Source organism: Mytilus edulis, chromosome 14, assembly GCF_963676685.1.
Source record: "Mytilus edulis chromosome 14, xbMytEdul2.2, whole genome shotgun sequence".
NCBI classification, from domain to species: Eukaryota; Metazoa; Mollusca; class Bivalvia; order Mytilida; family Mytilidae; genus Mytilus; species Mytilus edulis.
In genome coordinates this window covers 4943394-4952588 of record NC_092357.1, presented here as the reverse complement: position 1 = coordinate 4952588, position 9195 = coordinate 4943394, and the positions used below count along the sequence as shown (strand labels likewise).

Sequence of the window (9195 nt, the reverse complement as noted above, 5' to 3'; positions counted from 1 at the left end):
TAATTCAGGATGAAAAACCATATGCGACAGTAATCCAACGCAAAATGTAATCAAAAGACACCCTGGGTCATCATCTGCAGTATTCAGGACTATTTAATGTCTATTTCCGTAACCTTGGGGGGATTTTTGTATATGAAGGACACATATATAATTACGAATAAGATAGTTTTTGTTGTAATATTTTGAACTCAAATAAAAATAACGTCTGCTACCCTGCTCGACAAGAAAAAGAGAGATAATATCAGTCCGGATACGGAATAACCCTTTCCGATTCCGGAGTGATACAGATACCAGACTATGAACTAGCAACCATTATTCATAACGAAAATATGTATATCACACTATATTTACAATATTAAGGCCTTAAGTTAAATGATGTTTTTCTTTCAGAAAGAGGCCATATAAAAAAGATTTACCTGTGTATACCAGATCGGTTCCATTAATTGGACAGTATTTTCGTCCCCACCTCGTGAATACAGACCCTTACGAATATAAAAAGTACGATAATGAAATTACTTTTGTTTATAATTTGAACCTTCAAACGTATAAAGTAGACACACAAACACAAAACAATTATATAATAGTATTTTTATTTGATTGTTTTTGTATATCGAAGTACAAAATGATTAATGGGGATAATTATGTTTGAAAATCCTGGACAATGACCAGCAAACGCTAGACAATTTATTCGTTTCTGTATCAACGCTATTTACACAATTATATATGATAAGACAAAGATAATTACATTATTATTTTAGTGAACTATATGTTGGTATGATGTTCAACCACCCAGAGGTAGAACTCTTTTCATCAATTTAAATGTTATAATTCTTACCAGATGTCGTTTGCGTCAACATTGAAACTTCTGCTCTTATTTTTTGCATTTCTAATGACATTTGTTGCAAGGAAGCCGCGAAATCAGGATCAGCTAAAAGAAGGCGTTTTTCAACTACTACAGGCTTTGCAAGAAAAAAAGTCGAGAAAATCCCCTGAAATAATGGTTTGTATTCAACTTTCATTGTATTATACGTACAAAGAAAAGTATAATAGACACGTAGTCAAAACTGATAACAGCTTATCGAACATAATGTACAGATAATTGTTTTGAAGATCAAAACTAGGTTAATTGTTTAGAGGTATTTTTAACGTTTTGCTGCTGTCTCAATAAAAATTTACCTACCGTAGTCATTGAAAAACGAGACAATTTTAATTTTGAAATTATCAATTTACCCCTCCTAAGAAAAAAAACTCACCTGCATACGAGATGTATATTTTCCAACTCATTTGGTTTACAAGAGCTTGCAACTGCCACTCAGACTTTATAAAATGTCAGCAATGTATGAGCAGAAAGTTGATGAAACAGGATTATGTCGCCTCCAGTTTTTTCAAAATTCATCGAAAGATACCTTGTTCATAAATATTCGGTATCAACTAAACAAATATTCAGGCTTGTCTTGAACTAATTACCTTTACTGTTTAATATATTATTGGTTATAACCCTTTGGTATGCCTCGAAACTTATATATCCCGTCCTTCTGTCATTGTGCACTATTTGTCAATTTGTGTATACTTGTATTTCAGTTTTGCTTAATATATTTAATGTTTTTATATGCTTTGCCTATATGCGATTTTGACATTTTTGTGTGTAGTTATCGCAAATTAAGATTATAACACATTGTTGACAGCTGTATTTTATTTATGACATTTTACTTATTCTGTTTGTTTGTTTGTTTTGTCCACACATTTCTGTCAATATAATTGAATTGCATTTAATTGTCAAACACGTGAGAGGTTTCGCAATCTATAAAACCAGGTTAGATTCATCATTTTCTACCTAAGGAAATGCCTGTACCAAGTCTGAAATTTGACAGTTGATGTTTTCTTTCTGTTCTTAAATTTCCCTTGAGCTCGTTTTTTTACAATTGGTATAAGACAATCCAACTATGTACCTCTTAGCCGTTAGAACTGATTTTGAAACCATCAAATCATATACCTCTTTCCTATTAGAATGTAGTTTTAGACCAGTAAATACTTAAATTACTTCTTTACCATTAGAATGTAATGTGAGTCCATCAAATCACTCACTCACTTCTTTACCATTGGAACATATTTTGAGACCATTAAATTATTTACCCCTTTACCATGAGAATGTGGCGTTAGACAATCAAATATCTAACCTTTACCATTAGAATGTGGCATGAAAACCTGACCATCCGGAGTTGCCAAGCAACGAAATAATAACCCGGATAAGAACTTTCAGTGTTTTAAATAAACTCGCCAAAGAATCCGAATTGTTGAAACTGTATGGAGAAACCGTAAAAGCAACAAGAAAGAGGATTTATAAAAGACATCGGAAAACCATACCACAAGCCGTATCCACTACGTAGTTAAACATGATTCGTTAGCCACTCCTATACGCATAGTCTTCAGTTGTACGTGTCTCCAAAATTATGAATCACACAGTTAAAACAGCTGTTTATCTTCATTGTCTCACCAGTTGAATAAACTTACCTATATTCAATTACGATTCCGTTTTGAAAGGTGTGTCAATACAACTGACATTGAAAAGTCCTTTCTGCAAATTGGACTCGACAAGTAAGACCGAGATGCGACAGGAGATTTTCAGGCTAAGGGATCGTACTAGTAAACCCCATAGCGAACTACATAATACAGATTTAAGGAAATTTTATTCGGTGCTACTTGCTCACTTTTTATCTTAAATGCATCTTTACTAAAGCATGCATCGATCCACACAAGATTTACGCTTGAACGAGGCTTGATGTCGGCAACGTTTAAAAAAGTGTAAGTACAAATGAGACTGCATTGAAAATGTATAAATTCGATGGAACTTTTAGGTAGCGTTTGTTTCAATCTCAGAACTTTAACATGAAAATTGAACATTGAGGAAATCAGCAATATGGCAGCACAGGTAAAAGTATTCGATTTGGACTTCGAAAATAAACTCTTGGGTATGCGTTGGAGTTCGAAGTCCGAAATCCTTACATTTGCTTGATATCATAACCCTATGACTAGCATTTGTTAGTCATAGGGTAATGATAAAAATAACAAACCGAGAAATTTTAAGTCAATCTTCCTCAATTTATAACCGTCTCGGAATTCTTGGATCAGTTACTTTGAGGGACGATCTTTTGATACAAAACCTACGGGAAAACAAATACGATTTAAACGAAAAATGGAGTGCTGTCAGACTTGACATTTAGTATACGTTACTTCCAACACACAGATTTCTCGTAATGCATTCACAGGAAAGGACAACGGAGACACGTTTCGCCGGATATCTTAGATCCACACCCAGTAAACACACGACGTACTCCCGACGCCGGTTAATGGTCGTCTGAACGTCATGTCGTGAGTTTACGTCGTACCAACGTTGTGGGAACGTAAAAATCCAACGTTGGATGCAGACGTACAGACGACGTTATAAAATTACGTCGGATTCACGTAAATTTAGTACCTTGTCAGGACGTAACATTTTATTACGTTGTAACAACGTGCTTATAACTGTCATAATCCGACGTAACATTTTGTTACGTCGTATCGACATTATAAGAACGTAGTGAATACATTGTAAACATCTGGTTTTATGGGAAGAATTTTTGGGGTATGTCATAATGAGTATTCCTGGATATATCGATCATTCACCTTCACTAGAATATATTTACGATTTTTTCGATTTAAAAAAAAATCCCCCTTTTTTCCCGCAGACATTATTTGCATCAAGATGTCAAAGAAAATATTACAAATCCAATTTTAATGTTCTAATATATGTATTTTATATGAATATTTATTGTTTAATATATCATTAAAATTTTGTCATCATTTATCACTTGGATTTCATAATCGTTTTTCACGATTTGATTAGTGTAACGTTCAGCAGTACTCGGGTTTTACCGCTGCATACTATTAAAAGTCTGAGCATGCGCACTTTTGCCGCTTGATTTTTGAAAACAGTGAGGAATTTGCAGTGGAAATTTAGCTTGATCCAAAACAAAGAAAAAGGTAAAACAATGATTGCACATTACACCAAATAGGTTCTCCATGATAAAAACAAGTTTGATTGATGAAAATAAAACAGCTGTTACCGTGTTCGACGCCTCTTTCAAGTCTGTTTTCGTGACCGTGTTGAAATATGATACTTTTTCTTATACTGTCAATATATCGCACTGATACAAGATATTTTAGCCATAATGTGTGTTATTTGAATCCATTTATCAAATTGCTTGATTAACTTGTGTTGTTTCTGAAGATATATGCAATTAAAAATAAGTAATAACTGTAGAAAGTAAAAAAAAGGGGGAGGGGTGCACAGCCACAAGTACTTGTTTTCTATCTATGACAAGAGCTACTATCCCTATATATTAAGGCTACAAGTGTCTTTTGCTCTGTTATTTTTTGATAATCATTGAAGCATAAAAGTCTTATCCATGTTATCAATATCAGAAAATGTGAAGCTAAACATCTCGGAACTTTAGATATCTGAGTCCATTACTAACTCTGCACATTTCAAACTTGGCATATTACCAACTCGGCCTATTAATGATAATGCTGCATATATCACTGGGGGTCGTTGCTAACATGCATGAAATATTTGCCACTGGATGTTGAGCAACAAACGATCAATCATTGTAACACTGGGTCTGACATGGAAATAGACAATTGTGCCAATAAAGATGTTGTAAAATATAGGCGTCATAGAAAAAAATTAAGATAGCCATCACAGTTGTCGTAATAGGATTAGGTCGTTGTAGGAAGGCGTCCCAGAAAGAAAAAAAAACAGCCTTCCAAGTCTTGAAAGTGTCATAATGATTTAGACTAGGATCTAGCCTTGAAAGTTAGGTAAAATTTTCTTGTTTTCAGGGTAAAACCTAGTTTACAGGTGTTAAAAACAGTACATAGGGACATCTTTTTTGCTGTACAATTTATAGTATGAAATCTACATGTTTATCAATGACGCTACATGTACAATCACTAAATATGTGATCAGAAACAATGTTGTAATCAATCATAAAACATATGAATTTTGGAATGCATTTAAATTTGTCACTTTGTTCTAAAGATTTGTTGGACTAACATTTTTTTTTTATATAAATAAGGCGGTTTATTTTCTCGTTTGAATTGTTTCAAATTGTCATTTCGGGCCTTTCATAGCTGGCTATGCGGTATGGGCTTTGCTCATGTCAAAGGCCGTACGGTTACCTATAAATGTTAATTTCTGTGTCATTTTGGTCTCTTGTAAAGAGTTGTCTCATTGGCAATCATACCACATCTTCTTTTTTATATGAAACAGACAGAAGAATATAAAAGATAATTGAACGTATTTTTAAATTTTTTTTCCAGAGTCTTGTATATAAATCCACAGATCCAATGTGTCTGAGGTTGAGGAAATCATTGCAGTAACCATGTAACAGTTAAGCATGCACCAGCTCAAAAATTTGGACCAAGATTTTAAAAAGGTAAACATCAGTGGATCAGCTCTTTTCTGTCCTCCTTAACTGAGTGATATAGTTTAACTCTTGTACTGTACGTACATACATGTACATTGAACTCAAAATTGGATTTTGTTATCTAACGTTTGCCTAAACCACATGTTATGCAACCAATACACAACGCTTATTATCATAAAACGCAGAGTTGAATTTGAAGAGCATCTGCTTTACTGTTCTCTAGATATGTCCTTTAAATTAAGTTTGATAAGATCATTTGTGGCTCATGGACACATTCTTCTTAATTATAATTTGTTGATTTTATAGATTGCGTTCATTGGCATATGCTATGAGGTCTTGTTGTATCGATGTACATGCTAAATTTATTAAGGTAGAATCCTTTGCATATCTTAAATTAATTGAAAAATGACAATATTGTGAAACCAAACTTCCTTTATTAATTATTTGAAGAATAACCACTGGTTGCTTCAGAAAATATTATGTCCCCTCTCCCCCAGGGAAAGCTCTTTTCTTACATTTTATTTGGGGGTGGTTGTGTATGAAATACCAAAATGCAAAGGAAGTTTATTATAGGACCAGCAATAGAAAAAATATTGATTATGTTTAAACACAGGATAATTTTTAAGAACTGTTGTAATTCATAAGTTGGGATCAATTTATTTTTTTGTATTTTATAATTTATGATTTTTTTTTCAGAGATCTGTAACCAACACAAGACCAGCTGGGTCAATATTCCTAATGCGGCTCCAAATGAGGAACTAATGCGCCATCAAAAGTTGTGTGTAAACAAAAATTGTCTCTGAAGTGATATTGAACATGTTTCATTTTTAACAAGTGACTGAGCTTTACCATTTGTGTTGATCTGGAAAGTAGAGGATCATAGTATAAATATGTAAAAACTATGGAGTTTTTTTAATGTATTCAAAGTTTTAAATTTTCAAAGAAATTGTTGTGTGAAAAAAAATCGCACTTCGTATTCCAAAAATTTAACCACATATATGTGAAAATGTCTTAGCTTCGAAACAAGCCATCCTACATATCCAGTGTACTATATTGACTGAGCTAGAGTAGAAAACATTACCAATACCAACTACATGTATGCAGAAACAATTGTGCAAATTGCCCAGCTGATTAGAGGGCAGAAAACCAACATTTGGAATGACATGTACAATGTATACAACCAACACAAGACTAAAATTTGGAATAAAAATTAAAAATTCAGAAACAAACTATTATTGTTTTTATTGGTTCATGTAGCTACATGTACATTGTAAGAAAAAAGAAGTCTAAACTGTTGGATAGGTCTATCATTTTGGTCTCTTGTGGACAGTTGTCTCATTGACAATCATACCACATCTTCTTTTTTATACTATCTCTAGTTGGTCAATGGAAAAAAGCAATAGTTAGTTGAATTGAATTTCAGGTATTTTCTTCATTTGGGATATTTTTAGAAGTGTGTATGAATTGTGTAGAATATATATATTTATGAATATATCAGATTTTGGGCCGATTTTCCTAGCTTGTAATCGTGTAGTGAATCCAGCTGAATGAATTTTCAGTAAATATTAAGGTAAATGTGGTAGTTTGTTGTATTTCTGAATAATTCATTAAAAATGGTTTTCCGTCGTCAAAGTGAAACCTCCATTCTAGAATTTCCGCCATCATAGTGAAATCTGTATTCTAGGCCACTGAAACACTAAACATTCAGAATTTGAAGCACGTACCAAGATGTCATGTTGAAGGCTGTACATGTACCTATAATTGCTAACATCATCAATATTTGATTTTAGGATAGAGGGTTGTCTTATTGACCATCATACAAAATTTCCTTTTTTTGAAAAGTATTATGTGTTAAAAGAAAGAAAAAATGCATTTGTTAAATGGAAATGTGTAATTCTTGTACTTCAGTATTGCAAAAGTTAAAAACTTAAGACTTTATAAACCTTAAACAACTATTTTTGGGAAAACTAGATATTTATACATTTCACACTGAAACCTGCCAAAAAGATTAAAAAAACCCAACTTTTTGACAATTTCATATATACAGCTGGCAGTTTGGAAATAGAGTACATATCAACAATTGTCCATCTTTCCCACATAGAAAAATTTACAACTTAAAACGGGTCAAAAGACAAAAAAAAGACCCTGTTTACATACTTCTTCAATGGAATTGCATTGATTCTATCAATTAAATGAGGACAAGGGACATTTATAGTTGTGCTGCGACGTTGTTACAACGTTTTATGATGGTAATAAATTACGTCACAAATTACGTTGTGCCAACGTTGTGTGGATGGTTGTCAGCACGTGCCTTGGAGTTCACAAAACTACGTTGTACCAACGTAATTTTACTACGTTGTCACAACGATAGTATTACGTTGTCACAACGTAATGTCAACGTTGGATTGTTTACTGGGCAGCCGTTAATTGACACCATCATATTTATTACAAGGGAGGAAAATATTGACGGATAAATTTATAAATACAGAGGACAATATAATAAAAAGTAAAATCACAAAAATACTGAACTTAGAGGAAGATCAATTGGGAAAGTCCATAATCACATGGCAAAATCAAATAACAAAACGCATCAAAAACGAATGGACAAAAACTGTCATATTCCTGACTTGGTACAGGCATTTTCAAATGTAGAAAATTGTGGATTAAACCTGGTTCTATAGCGCTAACCCTCTCACTTTAATGACAGTCTCATCAATTTCCGATATTTTTACATTGATGCGTTAAATAAACAGACACAATAAATATAATAGTCAAAATATGGGTACATCAGTCATATGCATCATCGTTTAACATTGTTATATTATTGTTCGTTTTTGTATGTGTTGCATTTTAACGTTGAGTCGTTTGTGTTTTCTCTTTTTTTTGAGAAATTGAGATAAGACGTGGCACGGTACTTGTCTATCCCAAATTCATGTATTTGGTTTTCATGTTATATTTGTTATTCTCGTGGTGTTTTGTCTGATGCTTGGTCCGTTTCTGTGTGTGTTACGTTTCGGTGTTATGTCGTTGTTCTCCTCTTATATTTAATGCGTTTCCCTCGGTTTTAGTTTGTTACCCCGATTTTGTTTTTTGTCCATGGATTTATGAGTTTTGAACAGCGGTATACTACTGTTGCCTTTATTTAAAAGGAACAATTTAACAGAACACAAAAACATCTACTATCTACGAACACATTTATTGAGTGTCTGACGTCAGAAAATTTTATACGTCACATAAATTTGTCGTTCAATGTGCGTACAAACAATTTTTAAATTTTCATGGGAATGTTAGCATACAGGGTTAAAAATTCAAAAGTATGTAAGAATAAATTTAAGAAATAGACCGAGATTTAAACTAGTCCAAAAGTTATATATAGAATTTATAAGAATCCAAAAATAGTTAATTCCACTACGCGATTGAATGATTTTGACGTTTGTGGTTCAACGTATATTGTAATTCATAATAGAAATATATCATAATGACATATAATAGAACAATATCATACTGACGGGATCTTTTAAAGTACAGAGTCACGTTATAAGAACAAAAGAAATACAAAAAGTCGCAAATACAAAACAAACCACAAAAAAATGAAAGCCAATACAAACACATTGACGAGATGTATAAGTACCGAGCCACGTGAAACGGATATCACATGAAACCATTCAACAGTAAAAGTAATATTAATAATAGAACAAAGACAAATGAAAGAACTATAAAACACGTTGTT

General features: G+C 32.8%; 1 long non-coding RNA gene across 1 annotated transcript; it reads left to right on the top strand.

Annotated features, from left to right (window-relative positions):
• The first annotated feature begins 3957 nt into the window (after window positions 1-3957).
• Window positions 3958-6694, top strand: LOC139502581 (uncharacterized). The gene is made up of 3 exons (XR_011658887.1): window positions 3958-4020; window positions 5359-5474; window positions 6162-6694. It is a non-coding gene; the product is annotated as an uncharacterized lncRNA (long non-coding RNA).
• The last annotated feature ends 2501 nt before the right edge of the window (window positions 6695-9195 follow it).